At 35.3% G+C, this 20,505-nt stretch overlaps 1 long non-coding RNA gene across 2 annotated transcripts in view; it reads left to right on the top strand.

The window, feature by feature from the left end:
* The first annotated feature begins 10,714 nt into the window (after positions 1-10,714).
* LOC103557652 (uncharacterized) overlaps positions 10,715-20,505 on the top strand; it is a 30,922-nt gene continuing 21,131 nt past the window's right edge. For both annotated transcript variants that reach the window (XR_011538229.1, XR_546542.2), the window contains exons 1-2: positions 10,715-10,826; positions 15,849-15,908. This is a non-coding gene — a long non-coding RNA (uncharacterized lncRNA). The remainder of the gene's footprint in view (positions 10,827-15,848; positions 15,909-20,505) is intronic.

Consider the following 20,505-nt stretch of genomic DNA (forward strand, 5'->3'; position numbering starts at 1 on the left):
AATAATCATGAAATTGTTTATTTACAAGTTGACATGAGCACAACTTTAAATATAAGAAATAATTTATATTTGATGTCAAAGTTTCTTTGATTTGCAATACATTTTTAATTTAAAAATGCTTTGAGACCTGCCTTTTTATACAAAATAAAAATTTAATTTTACTAATTTCACCAACTTAATTTTATAAGTTACTCTGACTTATTTCCCAGTTACTGAATTGACTGCCCTCATAATTGTCCATGCTAAAGTCTTTATCTTCTTAAGGGGTGTGTAATCTTACAGTAGATATGAAGTAGGGAAATATTGCCTCAAAAAAGCATCATGTTGTATTTTTTTACTGTAACAGCAACTTAGGTGTGTCAGATATATTTTGCAAAACATTTTCTCTTTGTATCATTTTTCTTTTCCTATCGTGATATTATTTAATTAGATAGAAAAAAATTGCTTAATTGTATACTTGAAAATTTACATAAAAGAGGAATTTAAAGATTGGCAGCAGATCTTAGATCAGGGCTAATTTTCCTCAAAGAAAAACCCAACATATGTCTTATTTGACCTGCTACCTAGATGAGTAAATTGAGAGATCCTTATTTGGTCATTCACTTTGCTTTTTATCTTTAAGGTGTGCTTTGGTTTTTCTAGTAACTAAGTTTTAAATTCTTCTGTTTCATCTCTTGACCAAATGGTGTTTCTTTTAATGTCAGCTGTGCTCATATTACCTAAATTACCATTCTGACAGTTAACATTCACCTCAAAGTACCCATAATATGTCAAATCTTCACAACTTGGATTATGTGGAAAATGGATTATAGGAAGACAACTGATTCCAGAACTGTCATTCATCTTCTCTAGAGAACTCATTAACCTTTAAAAGTTTGTACATGATTCTATAATTATCTTGCAATGGGGTTTTTATTTCTCTTCTATTTCATTAGATTGTCCCTTCATATGACCTACTATGAAGCTGACATCCTTTTTAACTCCAGGAAAGCAGTTGGCAAACAGAGAAGTAACATGTAAAGCAAAGACAACACAATGAATGTCTTTAGCATTTCCTTCATACATGAGAAGAAGGAAATACCTTTGCTTTCATGCTTAGAGAATTCGTATAAAAATGACTTGAAAAAGAATAGACAATAATATTACAGTTATGCACCACATAACAATGTTTGGTCAATGATGAAACACATATACGATGGTGCTCCCTTAAGATTAGTACCATATAGCCTAGGTGTGTAGAGGCTTTACCATCTAGATTTGTGTAAGTATTGCAGAGAAGGAAGAGATCTTCCTCTACCCTTCTAAGTTCTTCTGGCTAGTCTGAGAATTAAATTGACACGAGACAGATTAACAGGAGAAAAACAAAATTTTAATAACATGTATACATGAGAGAAACACAGGAAAATTGAGTAACTCATCAAAATGGCCAAGGCTTCCACCCTAAATACCATCTGCAGCTAAAGACAAAATAAGATGTTGGAGGTGAGACGAGTCAGGGACTTCAAAGGGAAGGAAGGCAATTCACAGGTAGGTGAAAAGGAGCAAATGTTTGGAAAACGAGAGTTTGTTTGGCCACACAGAAACAGAAGAACACAGAGGGAAGCCCAACAAACAGGCTTTTCTGGGTTCCTCCCTGCCTACCACCTAGTTCATATTACACTAAGATAATACCTCACTTCCTGAGACAGGATTTTTATCTAAATTCTTTTAGGCAGTTAAAGGAGGAGTAAAAGGAAAAAATTTTTGAGTCGTTTATTTCTTAAAAATAATAAGCCTAAAACAATCTTCATGTTACAGAGACACATTTTGGGATGGCAAAACTTTTCCCCCTTCAGTACATTCTATGATGGCACAACAATGAAATCACCTAATAACACATTTCTCAAAATGTATCCCCATTGTTAATTGATGTATGACTGCATACTCACTTTTCACAATTTTTTTCCACCTATTTTTGAAAACCTACTCCTCTTGTAAAGTTCATTCATGTTTCTTGTCTATAAACTTTTGCTCAACTGTATCTACATACATTCTTCATTTGTCCTTAAAACATCAGTTTCCAACATGAGGATGGTCTCTTAACCCCTGGAGCTCATCAGAATATGTTCTAATGGAAGACAGTGCTGCATTCCATACTTTACATTATTCTAACAAATTAAAAAAATTATTTACATCATCAATTGATATAATTATTGTGCCAAGTGATGCGGGGTCGGTGAGCCGAGGAGTCGAAAGAAAGATTTCTTGGACTCTGAAGATCTGGCAGTAGTGCTCTTTTTATTTAGAGAATAGTGTGGAATAGCATGGGGACAGGATCCATGGGCAGTTAGAGCTTCTGCTGCCCTGAGTTGAGGGTTAGGGCTAATTTTATAAGGCATGGGTACGTGACTTATTTTTACTGGAAAAAGAAAAGATGATGTAAAAAGTCATTAAATGATTTCAATGCAGATGGGGTCCGGTTATTGTGTGGTCATATAACTTTAGATACGAATCTGGCCATATAGATCGGCATGTAGGTGAGGATGCCCTGGGCTTCTCTTCCTGGGGCAGTCCTAATTCATACCATAAAAGTCGACTGGGTCATATAGTTTGGCATGTAGGCCAGGTCACCTTGGGCTTCTCTAGCTGGGGCAGCCTTAATCCACATCACCAAGCATTTATGTAATTTATTTATTTTAATTGGTGGTAGAAGTCTTAATTCTTTTAATTAAAAAAATACTTCAAAACATAGAAATCATAGTGGAAAAAATACTGTAAGGAGTCTTTTCATAGAAAAGAGTTGGAAAGCAAATTTTTTTTTATTTGTGTGACTTTATGGTCTGTCACTTAGACAGACCATAGAATTTATTACACTAATATCCTTCAGTACCTTCATTTATGTAAACCCTACATTCAGAAGATAGGAAGCCAGTTGTGGGTGAGAGCCAAGGCATAGATTTCCTTTGTGGTCCCCCTAGTACCTAATCAAGCCCTGGGCACAAAATAAATACATCATACATTTTTACTGGCTCAATTGACCAAACAATTCACTCAAGACCAATTTGTTAGTGAATATTCAACTAAAATTTTAAATATGGTACAACATCCTGTGTATTGATTCAAATAGTTTGTGTGTGGAAGAACTAATTTCACAAACTTGGTGATTAGTAGAGCAAATTTTGACAAAAGATAGCCTTGTTCATTGGATCCCTACCTTTTCCAAGTCATGAAGCTCATTAGATACCTTGATATTATTTAGTAAATCTGAGGCCCCTTTAGTTTCACTTATTACGATATAAAATAAATCATTCTGGATACAGACATCTGCTATTTGCCTTGGCATATTTAACTATGGGGATTCTCTCTCTCTCTGTCTCCCTATCTCTTTCTCTCTGTACAACTTACTGCTCGTACAATCCTATTTGGCTCCATTGTTCCAAACTCATTTCAAAGTAGAACCTGGTAAAAAATATAAAAAATCTAATTATTTCAGATACTAGTACATCTCTTAAGCAGTATATTTCAATATTGGAACTATAAACGATGAATTTCAGATCCTTTTTTGCCAATTCACTATTTTAATTTTCTATTGTAAACAGCAACAGACCAAGAACACGGACTGGGGCCTGCAAACTTCTGAAATGAGTTTATCATAGTCAGAAAGGCAAAGAACCAAAAGCAAGAAAGCATAATTATCAACATCTTCACAATTTCCAATTTTGACAGCAAACTGTTTTCAAATTCCAAAGTTTGGGTTTATAGAAGCTTTTGGTTTTAGTGAGATCATTCCTATTTTATCTCATTTCTGATAATGTATATTCCATATCTTACTGCCCCCTTACAACTGTCCCCAACAGCTCACTCTTAACAGGCATCAGTATGGTTATATGACACTGGGCAAGTTACCTAGCAACTCAGACCCTTAGCTCAGTACTGAATACTTAAATGAGGATAAAAACATACTGGTCTCCTGAGGTTGTTTTACAGATTGAGGAAATATAAAACCATGTGGATGCCTCCTGGAATCTAAGAAGGATTTCATAAGTACCACAATTAGAATTAGTATTCTTGTTTTAAGAGTAATTTTCCAAGATTTCAGGGTTAATATTGTTTTAGTGATTGTTATGGATATATTGTATCCCTCCAAAATTTATATGTTGAAGTCCTAACAGCCAGTGCCCCAAAATGTAACTGTATTTGGAGATAAGGTCTTTCAAGGTAATTACGTTAAAATAAGGTCCTTTGGGTTGGCCCAAATCCGATATGACTGGTGTCCTTATAAGAAGGAAAGATTAGGAAACAGGCCTACAGAAGGAAGACCATGTGAAGACACAGGAAGAAGGCAGCCATATACGAGCCAAGGAAAGAGGGCTCAGAGGAAACCAACCCTGCTGACACCTTGATCTTGGACTTCTAGTCTCCAAAACTATGAGAAAATAAATTTCTTTTCCTTCAGCCACCCAGCCTATGATCCTTTATTATGGAAGCACTAGCAAACTAATAGAGTAACAAATAAAAGAAAACCACCTTAAACTAATTAAAATAAAGGAGCTTATTGTAAGGATATATAGATGAATCTCCAAGCAGGAAATAAGGTAAAGTTGGGCTGTGTGGGGAAAATAAGTTACAGGAAAGTGTTAATATTCTCTTTCCTCAGGGGCAACGTGGTATCCATTCTGTTTCACTGTGCATATCTGCTTCATTTTCTGTACTCATTAAATTAGAATACATTGCCATATCACTCAAGGTTTAGTCAAAAAACTAAAATCAATTATATGTATTTCTGGTGGGAATGAATTTAATACAGGGAATTAGGTGCTTACAGAACATATGGAGGTGATAGAGCAAACATTACCAAAACACTTCAACATTCTGAAAAATCAGGAATGTTCTGGAATCACAGAAAACTGTGCTGTTCATTTCAACTCTTTTCAGTGATGAAGTGTGTGATTGAGGATGATGGAAATTACTGATAAAATGCTATGTTTGGTGTGTCCAGAGCTCACATCCCCGTTTCTCTTTTCTGGAGCAGTAACAATTTTCCCTACACTTCTATTTTCCAAACCTCATTCACCTACTTCACACTGCCAGAATCTTGCTGGCAAGAAAATCTGCAAATATTTGTTCCTAGATTTTAGCATCTGGTGATGACAATATCTCATATTTGCTTAATTATCTTTTACATTATCTGTTTAACTTTCCAACCCAACTGTCCATCATGATAATCAAGGGATTTTGAGGATACCTCAGAGCAATATATGCTTTAGAAAAGACTCCTCTCACTCCAGGCAACCACACCATTGCCAGTAAAGCAAAAGGTGCTCAGCAACTTGCATGCTCTGGATAAACTTGCTCCTCTCTGGCTCAACTTTTTTGCTTGGTAAGTAAGGCAGATAGCTCAGAAGACTCTGTATACTTCTGATAATTCCATCTCCCACCCCACTTCTCTTTCAATACTTCCAGCCTCATCTCTAATGCCTATTGTATTTGTCAGTATTCTCTAGAGAAACAGAATAAATAGAATATACATATATTTATTAACAAAGTGAATATGAATAATCTATATATAATTTGATTATGAAAAATTGGCTCACATAATCATGGAGGCTGAGAAGTCTCAAGATCAGTAATTAGCAAACTGGACACCCAGGAGAGCTGATATGTAGTTCCAATTTAAGTTTAAAGACCTGAAAACAAGGAGAGCTAATCATCTAAGTTTCAGTCCAAAACCCAGCAGGCTTGAGACTCAAAAAGAGTCAAAGTTTCACTTGAATCCAAGGCCAGAAAATATCAGTGTTCCAGCTCATACAGTCAGGTGGGAGGTTCCTCCATATTTGAAGAAGAGTCTGCCTTTTTGTTCTACTTAGGTCTTCAACTGATTGGCTAAGGGCCATCCACATGAGGGAGGGAAATATGCTATGCTCAGTCTACTGATTCAAATGTTAATCTCATCTAGAAATTCCCCTCTACACCCAGAATAGTGTTTGAATAAATATCTGGGCACTCCACAACCCAGTCAAGTTGATGCATAAAATTAACTATCGGAAATCCACCTCTTGTCATCTTGGCATCAATGTGCATCTTTTTAAGCCATATCCAATCTCCAAATAAAGAAAATAAGATCATAAGTCTATCTAACATGATACAGCTATCCTGAATACAACTGAAAATCACTAACTGCTTCCCCAGAAGAGGAGGTAAAGTCCTTGGGTGATGTTGAGTGATGTTTATTCTTAACCTCAATAATATGCATGCTTGAAATTCTATGTGATAGGGAATTTGCCAAAAAAGGCTTGTTAATGTGGGGATAAAAGATAAAATAACAATTGAATCTTTTTAAAATCTAACTTTAAAAAATATCGGTCATTTAAAATTGAACATCTAATAAAGTACTGTTTTTTAATGGGTAATAGTAAATAAATAGGACATGATCCTTGCTATTATGGGGTATAAAATATAATTGAAAAGATAAAGTATATATCTATGGTTATATAACTCAAAACAGAAAACTATATGGGTGCCAAATAGTGGTTATATTTAACAATTGTATTGAGAATATAAAGAGATGACATGAAGTAAAGATAGTCAGGGAGCAGTATATTAGGAAAAATGACGATGTCAATTATTATCAGGAGAATGTAGGTTCTTTAAGCATTTTCTTGGTCCACTAATTTTCAAAAGAATATATAAATATATTTCATTCACTAAGTCTATTTATGCAGTGTCAGTAATTATCTTAAAAATGAGAGATATTTTATGAATTCTTTATTGAAATTTCCAAAAACTGTCTTTCAGAATTTTTTTAAGGAATTATTGAAACTACACTACAGGAAACTTAGAAAAAACATATAAAGTTAATCCCCATGGATGGTTACAAAGAGCAGGCAAAAAATCAAGAGACTTAATTGTAGAGTATTTGACTCTATATTGAACCAAATTCATGTGAGTCTTGCAAATACACATCTGAATGCAGAATTCAGTGTGAATTCATGGGTAGCTGTCTGTGTCTGCCCACATTCCAAGTCTGTGGGCTCTTGTCTGGGAAGGACAAAATGTTAGTTAGCTTTATATCCACAGAGTCTCACAATGAAGTCTGCACAAATGGACATTTAAGATGCTTATTGAACAAGCGAACGATTATAATACATCTTATAGTGTAGCTAAAAGATCATCTTGATTTTATATAAGTCCTGACTTTAATTCACTCCTTTAATTATGTGAAATAACGCTTTCTCTCTGAGGTTGGATGGTTTTCAAATGAAAACTTGTATCCACCTCTCACATGTCAACACTTTCTAATATTGTCTGAAATAAAGGAGGATGACAAAGGCTGGGATATGATATTTACACCTTGGATAAAGGAAGGGAGGGCTGGGCATTTGATAAATTTTCTTTTTGAGGAACTTCTAATGAGTTTAGATATATTTGGCTGCTTTTACCATTTCAGGAAATAATAAGTATAATATTCTATATATAACAGTAGGTGCTTAACAGATTCACAATTATTTTTAGCAGAGCTAAATTTAGACTATAATAAAATCAAACATTGGTAGAATGATTAGTAAATTCCAAGTTCAGTGTTTGTCACTGTACACAGAGAAAATAAAGACAAAATTCTTGCATGCAAGAAGCCAGTTTTTTAAAGGTAATTTGGCGAAGCACTATTATCTATATCTGGAAAACTTAAGTGAGCGTATAACAAAATGTTCATACTAATAATATAATTACTAGGAAATACAGAAATTAAAATGGACATTACATGTTTTAGATTGAAGTAATTGGAAAGGATTGGGAAAAAAGGAGATGAACCTTTAGGTGGACTTTAAAGGCTATCAATTTTGAGTGGGAAAAACATCAAGATATATACGTCAGAAAAATCAATAGCAAACTTTAGAATGGAAGGAATAATCAAATGTGTCTATAAGTCATATAATAAATCTGTACCGTATTTGAAAATTTTCGAACTGGGTAATGTTGCTCACCTCAAAATTCTCCCTCTTATGTTATGGTGCTTTTGGGCCAGAGTATTTATAATACTATTTGTGTATGGAGATATGATAGAGAGGAGTAGGCTGAAAAGCTCATTCATTTAAAAACTACTAATTTGTTTTTCTAGACGTTGGAATACATCAATGAAGAAAGAATGCCTCACTACCGATTGGTCATAAGGAGAAAACAGAGAAGGACAGGTTAGGGGAATGGAGATGGGAGAGTAGATTAAAATAGTAAATGGAATGATCAGGGTGAATCTCATTAAGGAGGTGCTATATATACAAAGAACTGAGGAAGGCGAGGGAAGAAGCCATGCATCCGTCTCATAGAATTGTTTCAAGTAGATGAACGCCCAGTGCACAGGAGTGTGCATGCTGTCTTGCTTTGGGATGAGCAAGGAGGCCAGAGTTTCTGTAGAGGAGTGCGAGAAGAGCAGAAAAGGAGATGTAATCAAAGAATTTGCAGTGTGCAAGACTGTGCAGGTCCTTATATGCCAATGCACGGTTGCTTGCTTACTCTGAGAGAAATAGGGAGCTCTTATTCATAATTGTATATAATTATGCACAGTTATTCATTCATAATTTTATATTATAATAATTACATTTACTTCATACAATTACTGAAAGGAATAAATTAGACAATGTCAGTGACTAAGTTAGTACACTAGCTAGTATTTAGTAAGTATTCAATAACCATTAACAGAGATTATTAATGGTGTTATTGTTTTTGTTATCACCACCAATATCACAGTGAGTATGAAAAGTAAATCTTGTAAGAATAGCAAAAATATAGAGTGTCTGGAAGCAGAGAGGTGACAATCAGAAAAGGCAATTATATTCTTTCTCTGTCTTGGTAACATGTTCCTTTTCTTGCCACCAGGCTCATATGGTAGAATGTTTGAAAACATGACACAATTATCTCCCAACCTGCATTTGAGATCATTGGCAACATGGCTTTGAAGCTCCTCCCTTTGACAGACAAAGTCTGTTTGTCCATTTCTCCATCCATTGAATATGAACTGGCTTTGTGTGACTTACTATGGCCAACAGAAAGTATTTTAGACCACGCAGCACTCAATTGCCTGGAAACTCATCAGTAAAACCGCCAGCTGACCCACAGACTCACAAGCAAAAATATGTGGTTGTTGTTTTAAACTACTGAGTATTGAAGCTGTCTGTAAACAGTGAAGAATAAATGATAAAGTTAATATGTAGCTTGTACATTTCTTGAAATTGGGAAATTAAAGACTAGACTCCAAAGAATAAGGATTTTGGAAAATTTCGAATAAAAATAAAAGGTGCCAGGTCAATTGATTTATATCTCAGAAAATCTTTGATGCATTTCCAAAATAGGCAGACAGTGAGGGGCTGGACAATCTGAAGGGAAGAACATAGAAGTCTGTGCATTCCCAAGGCCTTTTTGCATAATCAAGAGAGAGAATAAAGCTTTGCTGTCAGTATGTAAGATAAACTGGTTTTGCCCACTGAGGTCACTTTCTCTATCTTGAATTACCTTTCTTAATGTCTTGCTATATTTGCTTTTCTTTCTTTTCCTTTTTTTCTGCTTTATCTTCTCAAACCTCCCATACATAGTTGTATATCTTAGTTGCATGTCCTTCTAGTTGTGGGATGTGGGACGCCGCCTCAACGTGGCCTGACAAGCGGTGCCATGCCCTCGCCCAGGATCCCAACCCTGGGCCGCCACAGCGGAGCCCGTGAACTTAACCACTGGGCCACAGAGCCAGCCCCCTATATTCGTTTTTCTATAGCAATTTTTGTAACTAAACTTTTAAATATAAATTTCAGATATTCCTATGGGAGTTGAAGATTAAACCATCCAGCAATGGCCTGAGAAATTAATTACCTCATAGTAATTCATGAAAATATTTACAGTTTCTATGTATTGACTTATTGACTCAAACCACGGATTGATTTATACAAAACTCCTTCTATTAGTTAAGGTCAAGGTACTAATAGTTAATTTGTGTATCTTTTTGGCTAATGATGAAGAAAAGAAGTAAGATGCAGTATCCATCTTTAGTCTATACTATCTTTTAACTATTTTGGACATACATATATATATTCTCAGTTTGTGTAGAGATAGATATGTTTTTCTGGATTAAAGTATTTGAAGGGATTTTGGGTATAAATATATAGTTTCCTCAAAGTAAAAACAAAGTTAACAAATTAAATTATCGATAAACATATATTAAGCACATCATATTCAGGGCTCTCTATTACGAGGATAAAGTCTTGGTGGAAATAATTTAAAAACATGCAAAAGTTGTCGGTATTCTGGAGAAGCATTTTGATTATCTCCCTGAAACAACGATAATTTCATTGTCTCTCACAGTTTCTGTGGGCCTGGAATTCAGACAGGGCTTCTGTGAATGGTTCTAGCTGAAGCTCTCATGTAATTGAGTTCAGGTGGTGGTCAGAGCTGAAACAGCAGGGGTCTGGACCATCTGTAAACTTACCAAACAGCTCCTCTCTCTCTCTCTTCCCCTCCCTCTCTCCCTTCCTCCCTCTTTCTCTCTTTCTCACTCTATATTCATATAGTCTAAAAGCCTCTCCATGTAGTCTCTTCTTGTGGGCTAGTTCAGGCTTCCTCACACTATGGCAGCTGCAGGATAGTAGGGCTTCTTACATAGTGGCTCAGAGTTCCAAAATCTATGTCCAATCAAGGGAAGCAGACCATTGCCATTTATGACCTCACCTTTGAAGTCATGCAGTGTCACTTCCACCACATTCTATTAGTCACAAAGGAGTGATAGACCCACTTAGATTTAAGGGTGAAGAGTTATCCTCTACCTATTATGGAAATGACAGTCTAATGTAGACGAGCATGGAGGAAAGGTATCGTTGCGGCCTTCTCTGAAAAACACTGCCTGGAGTGCAATTGGTCCAAATTTTATAAATAGATGTCTTTGTCTCTGCGCAACCAAAGTAGGAATTGCTTCTCTAAGGGTGCATTGAATATTGTCAATATTTCAAGTTCTCTTACACTTTTCTGAAATGAATAATATTTCTTTTTGGACCCTAATTTTATAGATACTTTGAGAGGTTCCAGGTGGAAAGCAGCTAAACTGAATCTTTTTTCAGTATTATGGAACTTCCTAGATACTGGCACTAGCAAATTAGCAAGCCAGTCAAAAATGTCTTTGAGCATCTTGCAACAAGAACATGAAATACAAGGTAGACTACAGATTGTTCATTGAAACAATTATATCACAATTAAAAACATATTTCCTTTATTTTAATTAATTATAAAAATATTCTATTTTTATGGATGTTATAATAATTACCTTATCTGAACTGGCACTTTTTTCTCATCATGAAAAATACTTGAATATGATAGTCCTTTTTATGGTTTTTAAAATCTGTGGGAAATGGGGACAAATTAAGATGATAAATGTAGTATCATTTTGTTTATGCTACCAATTATAGAATTTCCCGTGTAGTAGTAAAAATGTGTCTTCAAAGGAAGTAATCAAAAAATGTGCTATTCTAATTTTTAGTTTAAGAAATATACTATTAATGTTATATATGGAAAATTTTGACTATTTTCAAAAAATACATGTATCAGCATAAATATGTTCTGATTATGAAGATAATTATAAATAATTTAATAGTAATAACTTAGCACTGCTATTTCTTATCACTGAATATCAGTGCAATTTCCTGTGTTTCCCAGAAGGAAAACACTGTTATAACAGAGGTAAATGCTTGATAGTGCAAGGTTTATTATGAAATGTTGCAAACTATTCGCAATTTGAAATATCAATCAAATAATAAAAGGATGTATTTAACCAAGTCTTCTCCTAACCCACTTGAACATTTTAATGTTGCCAGAAGAGAAGCTGGATGAGGACCAGGGTTTTGGTTTGCATTATTCACTGATGCATCCCAAGCACTTAGGGTTACAGCTGTACTACAGAGAACCACTATAGCACACATTTCAGGTACCAGTATCACATCCCTTTGTCCAAGCTCTGATTTCAGCTCAGCCACGCCCAAAGGAACTGATTCCCCTTGGCTATCACACTCAACCTCAAGCATATCTGTGAGTTTCTCCACATGTGCCCCAGGACCTTCCCCAATGTTTCTGGAGCTTTAGACGCTGGCAAAATTTCAGCCCAGGTGTGCAGTGAAAAACTCTCCAACGTTAACAGATGGAAACTGTTGGATAATGCTGTGGCCTTTCAATTGGATGCTTCTGGGAGGCCTTCAGCATGCTTCTCAGTAAAGCACACTGTCAGTAAAGCACACGGGATCACCTTCCAAGTAAATGACTTCACCCAAGTCCTTGTCTTAGGCACTGTTTTTTTGTTTGTTTTGTTTTATTTTGTGGGAGAGATCTGAACTAAAACAATGCTCCATAGTTACGTATATTTGGTAAAGATTTTTGCTTTGTTTTGAAAACAATTTTCTGGTAAGTCAGCTATGTATTTAAATTACATATGACACCCTTCATTTTTGGAATACAATCCTCTGGCCAAGGTGGGGATCTCCAAATGCTCGTAAAGAGGGAGTTGCATAAATCATATGCTCTAATAACTTCAGTAAAACACAGTTTGGGATAAGTGCTTCTCTTTGCCCTTTTAGTAAAGAAAAATGTTTGAAAGAAGAATGGCGTAGAAAATGTGCAGCCTTCTCTTCTCCAGTTATTTGGCAAATCATGTTATACAGGTCAACTCTTTAGCACTTGAATATAAATCAACAATTTAGTGTCTATTGGTCAAACGAAAGTGTTATTGCTACCTTCCACTTCACATTTACTACATGTGCCTATTTTTTCCACTAATTAAGCAAGTCAACTGAATTCATCCTTTCCCAGGTACTAGGATATATAAACAGAACCTAATCCTCAAGAATTATTGACTGCATGAGATGGAGACACAAATATTTTTTAATTACATCAAAATATCATGAATTTGTATCCATATTTTATGAATATTTATCAAAATAAAACAGAATCAGTTTTAGAAATACAAATACATACAGTTATTTCATAAGTGTTTTATTTAGAAAAATAAATAGGTAAAAGTACAACTATGGAGAAATAGCACAATACACATGTAATTAAAGTTTAGCTCAATACATAGAAAACGCATGGGAGAGAAGCTCAATGTATTTAATTATAGATTAGGGATTGACAATTAAAGACTTTTCATCGACAGAAGGTGAGTAGGCAGGGAGACCAAAATGAAAGGAGGCTTTATTTAGACTAATTGAGTTTATCCTTCAACATAAGAGATGTATTTCAAGAGAAAATTTCCTCATTAGGACTGTAGATTAATTCTTCCATAATAACTATCACTGGAATGTTTCCAAATCAAATTTACTTTATTGTTATGAATTAAGTGTTGTAAATTTTTATCCATTGTCTTACTGTTAGAATATGAAATAATGGGTTGGTTTAAAGGTGAACCAATTGATTTGTCAAAGATCATAGTCCTCTCTGGACAATACAAGAGGGAACACGTATCTAAGGATATCTAAAGATGCTTTTCAGATCTCACTAGGATTGATGTATGTTTGAATCAGTAATTGTCATATTCTGCTGTGGTCGCTTATTTAGTTGGCCATATGGAGTTATTTCTACGTACCTACATACAAGGTTCTTGGGTACATCAGAAAAATAAATGATCTTGTCAAACTTCTTTGTAGTAAATTGCAAGAGGGTGTGTGTGTATTTATATATACTACTTGTGGGATGTTGAGTGCCTAACACTTTGCCAATTGTAGACAGATTTGTAAGACAATTTAAGGTGTTTTGTACTCTATCCGGAAAGCTATGAGGAAACACTGAAGGATTTTAAGGCAGTAAGTAACATGAACTTAATGTATTTTAGAAGTAACTACTTAGCATTTAGTCCATACTTCTATCCATGGAAATACCTTTGTCATTTCTGAAAAGTGATATTCACCTTGAATAATTCCAGGGATGGGCAACTCCTAATACTACAATGGAGCACATTCCACTTGTACAAAATTATTATAGATTCCAAGTGGTAATTAGAAAGGTAATCATTGTCTGGTACAAAGAAATAATTCATATAAGATTCTATCTGAAATATAAAGGGAATTTTATCAGTGATCAAAAATATCTAACACAGTAAATTTGTTCTTTCTCAAGTCACTTAGCATATTTTAAATTTATAATGCCTGGAAATATCCAGAAAAGTACTAAATAATTTTGTGTTGACATTATAAGCTTTTACCAAAGTCATTCAATAAGTATTTCTTGAGCAACAATTCTCTTCCCAGCCTTATGCCTGATGCCATGTTAAACAGAAAAAGCCATTAATAAGTATCATGCATCCTGATTAGAGCATATACGGTTTTACAGATAACTTGTCAAAAGAAAAATGTCTGCACTATCTATCATTAGGGATGCATCAAAGGCAAAAATGTTAAGTCAAAAAGTTAGCAGGGGCTGGCCTGGGGGCACAGTGGTTAAGTTCACACGTTCTGCTTTGGCGGCCCTGGGTTCGCTGGTTCGTATCCCGGGTGCGGACCTATGCACTGCTTGTCAAGCCATGCTGTGTCAGGTGTCCCACATAAAATAGAGGAAGATGGGCATGGGTGTTCGCTCAGGGCCAATCTTCCTCAGCAAAAAGAAGAGGATTGGTGGCAGATGTTAGCTCAGGGCTAATCTGCCTCAAAAATAAAAAAGTTTCATGAATTTAAAACTATGCTTTAGAGGCAAGCCCAGTGGAGTAGTGGTTAAGTTCGCAGCCCCGGGGTTCGCAGGTTCAGATCCTGGGCCTAGGACCTAGCTAGCACCACTCATCAGTCCATGCTGTAAAAGCATCCCACTTAAAATAGAGGAAGACAGGCACAAATGTTAGCTCAGTGACAATCTTCCTCAAGCAAAAAGGAGAAGATTGGCAAGAGATGTTAGCACGAGGTCAATCTTCCTCACAAAAACAAACAAAAAAACCTATATTCTAAAGACTGTCACAAGTAAAGCCAGAAAAAAAAAATCAACCTCTAAGTTCACCACACTGAAATGATGTCTTTTTTTTCTCATCTAAGACTGAAAAAAAAAGAAATTTTTTTTTGTCTATTTCTAATAGATTAAAAAAAGTGGCATTATAAGCTTCCTGGTGACAATATCTTAGCCTTATCATGCTGCTTAAATGTGCCTACTATTATGTTTTATACAACTGCTGTGTATATATACTCCATCTATCCACATATGCATTTTTTTGAATGGAAAGAAGAGAAGGAGAAAGAAAGATGGGAAGTGATAAAAAGTTAAGGAAAGATGGGAAAATCAGAATTTAAAGTGCTCAGTGTATAGAAATTACAGGTCATGCTTTATGAATTAACGTTAATATATATTAAAAAAACAGTTAATTTTCTCTTCCAAGAAAACTCATTGAAGTATAAGAAAGTAAGGATAATTGTGGAAAACTATTGCTTTGCTGCATTTAAAATCAGTGTACAATAATGACAATTCTTTCTCTTTCCTCTTTTTTTCCCTTTTGGTTATTGAATTAGCTTAAAACATCAAATATTATTTTCATGAATCTCTTACTCCTCTGCCTTAAGCACTGCTGAGCAAATCTCCTTTGAAATCCACAGGAGGGTCAAGTACAGAAGGGATGCATGAACATGTGTATAGTAGGAAATAAAAATTCATGTCTTTTTCTTTCATTTGATTAAACACTAAAATCCTATGTGAGATATTCTTGGTAGAGGTTTGATATACCTACAATATTTTGACTCCCAGGCTTTTGATGTATAAATTATGCAAATTGAGAAGCTTCATTATCTATGTCCTTTAAATTTGTATGTGTGTGTATGTAGGTGTGTGTGTTTTCAATTAGTCCATGCATGTTTACTAAGCATTTACCACATATCATGCAGTGTGCCAGGCCCTGGGGATAAAAACAATGAAGACCAGTTCCTGTCTTCAAGGACTGATCAGTAAGTACATTGTTACATAATTCCTTGCTTCTAAACAAGAGAAGTATTTCCTGCCCCCACTGTTTGTTTGCACAGGGGATGGAGAGGTCACTATTCGACCGACACATGTACTGCTTCTGTGTGCCCATCTCTAGGTCCACAGATGCTCCTGTTTTGCTTTTAATGACTGCCCTCAGGCCGTCAGAGCCATTTCTCCCCAATACAAAGAGATTGGAGGGAAATATGGAAGTGTCTGTGGGATTAGAGTTCCCATCTCTCCATTGTACTCTTCATTCCCCCACTCCCCAATTGGGATAAACTAAGAGGCAAAACTAAGTTTTGAAGCTTCCTGCTGGACCACAATACAGTTGATGCTGGGACTTAATAGAAATTACTTGATTTCTTGGGAGCATTTCCTTAATAATTTACATGCATGTGAATCCTAACATTATGGTTTGTTTCTGGGGAACTAGACCTAAAATGATGCTCAACTGGTATTTTCAATATTTTCGATAAAGTTTGGGAGACTACTAAAGATAAAACATAACATGTATTCAACAATCGTTTGCAACATATTCTTCACTAAAAATGTGAACTACAGCCATAAAAATCAATGGAATTTGTATGTCACAATAAAATGAGTATATTTAGAACCTGTTTAAGCTTCAATACCTATAAATATCTTATGTACAAGACTGGTGAGTCTTTGAGATTATATTTTTCATTTCAGAGATGACTATCACACGACCTTGTGATGGGTAATCCCAAAATACCTTGGTCCAGGGTCCTCTTGCTGATAGCAGCAGCAGCAATTCAGATTTTATGAATGAAATGTTTTGTAGAATAGATTCACTGACCAGCTTAAAAAAAAATCACTTACTGTGTAATTTTTCTTTTTATTGTTCTGTTTTATCTAGGAAATGACCTATTTAGAAGACAGCAAGCTAAAACGATTTAGTTATTTAATGTCTGAAGAAAATCTTTCTATTATGTAAGATTTTAGCATACTTTAGTTTTCATTCTGATTTGTTTTGTACCCATCTCTGTAAATTATAGCTGTTTATAAACCAACAGAAAAAAGAGAAGGGTCTACTGAAAATAAATGAGGCAATTTCTAATAAGTATTTTTTTCTTTTTTCCTCCCCAAAGCCCCAGTGCATGGTTGTATATCCTAGTTGTAAGTCTTTCTAGTTCTTCTCTGTGACCCACCACCACAGCACAGCAACTGACAGACAGGTGGCATGGTTGTGAACAGGAAATGGACTCAGGCTGTGGAATTGGTGAAAGCACCAAACTTTAACCACTAGGCCATCAGGGCTGGCTCTCTAATAAGTTTTTTTTTAAGAGTAGAAAAGAATAAGATAATATTTTTATTCTTCCTATATGACTGATATACAGTATCCTTTAGAATTTCATTTATAGACTAGTTTTTCTAAATCTCTCAATTTTTACCTCTGTTTTGAGAACCATATTAGGATAGATAAAGGTGTGTTTCATGAAAGACAATTTAGAATAACTATGAACAAATTTGGAAGATAAATTGGATGAAGAAGCAGATGACCATGTATTAGTCACACTTTAGCTGCAAACTGTGAGGCCTTGAGCAAAGCACTAACACCCAAATATAAAAACAAAGGATCAAATGAGTATAGACTTTAAAATTGCTTTTGTGAGCCTACAACAGTTCCCCTTATGACGTCCCATCGTCAGTTACCTGAGCCACACTATCTTTTGCTGAATTACCTCAAAACAGAGCTGAGACAAAGGCTTATAGGGCTGCAGTTTATTTGGGAATATGATCCCAGTTACAGGAGTGAGGAATTAAACAAAAAGGAGAGCCCTTATCAAGATCCCTTATCTGGTCAGTCACTTGCTTGAGCTTCTGGTCACTCACTCCCTTGGGAAGCTCTGAGAAGCCTAAGAGATGTGACTCAGGACAATCCACTTGGGGAAAGAGAGAGAGACACATTCGTTTGTTGTCTCTCACATCCCCTTGACCATAGTTAGCCTCACAGGATGCAACATTTCGAGGTTGCCTATGCTGAGATGTAAGTCATTTTCTGCTGTTTTTCTTTCTATTCTCCTGCTCATGAAAAACATCCTAAGACTGAAAGAAAATAAGCAGTTTTAGACTGAGGTGAGGTATCTCAAGATGCACCAGCATGAATTTTGTCATGGCGCCCATGACTAGAATACAGGATGAGGTTGTTGTGAGCATTCAGTGTAGAAAATAAGCAATATCTGAGACACGCTCCATTGCATCTGTAGGTTTCCTTTTTGTTACTGCATGAGTTTTATCTTTAGATATTATGAATATATTTCAGGTAAATTTTTGTTCTTCATGACACGTTGAAATCATTTTCTTTTTGCATAAACATTGGAATATAAATCCTGTGTATATAAGATCAGATTCTGTGCTGTTCTCTATTGCATCTTCATAAGTTAAATTTTATGCACATGATATAATTTTATATCTGATTGAATAAAAAACATAAATGAATTAAATTCCATATTTTTACCTTAAAAGTAAATGGAGATATTTGTAAAAAGGCTGAGAATACCCTACCTATAAATATTGTTAAGTTCACATCATTTTCCCTTGGATTTCTTGTACTTAAGAGAGTAAGAAGAATTTAAAAATTTTCCAATACCCAGCATGACCAATCAGGCAGACTTGATCAGTTTTTTAGGAACATTGTTGAAAAATAAATAATTTGGGGGCCCATCTGGTGGCACAGCAGTTAAGCTCCCATGTTCTGCTTTGGTAGCCTGGGGTTCACCGGTTCAGATCCTGAGTGTGGACCTACGTACTGCTTGTCCATCCATGCTGTGGCAGGCATCCCACATACAAAGTAGAGGAAGATGGGCATGGCTGTTAACTCAGGGCCAGTCTTCCTCAGCAAAAAGAGGAGGATTGGCGGCAGATGTTTACTCAGGTCTAATCTTCTTCAAAAAATAAAATAAATAAATAAACAAGTTTACAAAATAAAATAATTTTTATTTTTAACAGACTCAGACTTTAAATTAAGCAATTCAGTCTTACACTATTTTTTTTCTCAATAATGGACCATTTATCTTGGTAACTATTAAAGTCAGTCTAATTCTCTTCTCTTTAATGCTGCACAGTCTGTTGACTTCATTCATTTTTTTCCTCCTTCTGCATCATTCCTAGGCCCAAAAACGTCTTTATAAAATGTTGTTATAAGTAATTTTGTATATTTAATAAGAATGGTACTTATAGCATTGCTATAGTCCTCTTTTTAAAAGAGATTTCCTTGGTAAATTTGAATGCTTTTGAGTATTCCAAGAATGTTTGACATTATGAAAGTAACAGATATGAAGCTCAATTTAGCTCAATAAATATTTCTTGAGTATCTCCTATCACTCAAATCTTGAGTTATTTGATACAGCCATTAGCCAACATGTCTCATCTAGTAAACTATAGTCAGTATTTTGATACAAGTGATCAGGTTATTTTTCTACAAGTTTCTCTGCCCTGTTAGACCAGTAATCTCAGGAGGATATAAAAGCTAATGTTAAACATTTATGAACACATAGAACCTTAAAAACGCAGATGACTTTTGTAGTTATTGAATAATTGCATGGTAAGAAAGTTTTGTTTTTATTTCATTTATTTTTACAACTGATGAAAGCCCATCACTACAGACCAGAATTTGTGTCTAATTATCAACTGAAATTAGTACAGGACAGTAAGGCAAAAAATGATTCTTCTTCATGTCTTCCTAAGAAACCACTAAATTCCATATGGGGCACTGTACCCGATTTATGCCAATTTTCATTGAGAAATTTTGAAAATGGCAACAGAGACCTGTTCTGCTGCTTCTTTTTCCTCTATAATTTATCTCACAAGTGTCGGTGTCGCAATCCAATGTACACATCAGGATAGATGCGGAGAGGGCTGATGGCCACTCTGAGTTTATTATAACCAGCGTTTCAATATATGCATAGCTTACAGCTGTTAAACATACACAGGTGTTCTGGATGAAGTAATTAGCGAATGCCAAGAATTCTCAGTGATTTCTCAAGGAGCCCTCCCTCAGCCTCTGTTTTGATATTATCATGTTTTTGCTGTGCTCGTATATTTTTATCTCGGAGCAGGCAAGGCTTCTTAGGCAACTGTTCCTCCTGCTCCCAATATCGTTTCTCCATCTGTGCCACCGGGCAGCCGATGCCTGGCTTAGGTTGCCTCCCCCTGCCTTACCCGTCATTGGCTAACCGGCCTTCTCACCTCCGGGTCACAGTTTGTTGGCAAGCCTTTTCCAGTGATTATTAACCCTTCCTGCGTCAGGGGCAGCTACAACAAGAGAAAACAAAACGGGAGGATAGAAAGTGAAAACTTCGGTATATTCTAAAAAGTTTTCTAGCTTAAATAGTTGAATTTTAGAGTTAAAATTAAAATGCTAGTCTACAAAGTATTCAAATAATAGTGATGGCTCAGTGGAAAAACAAAATAGATTAAAGTCTTTAAACTTGTTTTTGGCAGGTCACAAGAGATCTAGTCAAAAGCAAATGTAGTCAGAGAGGAAAGATATATACAAATATATAAATGTATATGACAAATAGAAAACCCAGCTATAAAACCTGTAACAGATATTGC

This window comes from Equus przewalskii, chromosome 3 (genome assembly GCF_037783145.1).
Source record: "Equus przewalskii isolate Varuska chromosome 3, EquPr2, whole genome shotgun sequence".
In the NCBI taxonomy this organism is placed as follows: domain Eukaryota; kingdom Metazoa; phylum Chordata; class Mammalia; order Perissodactyla; family Equidae; genus Equus; species Equus przewalskii.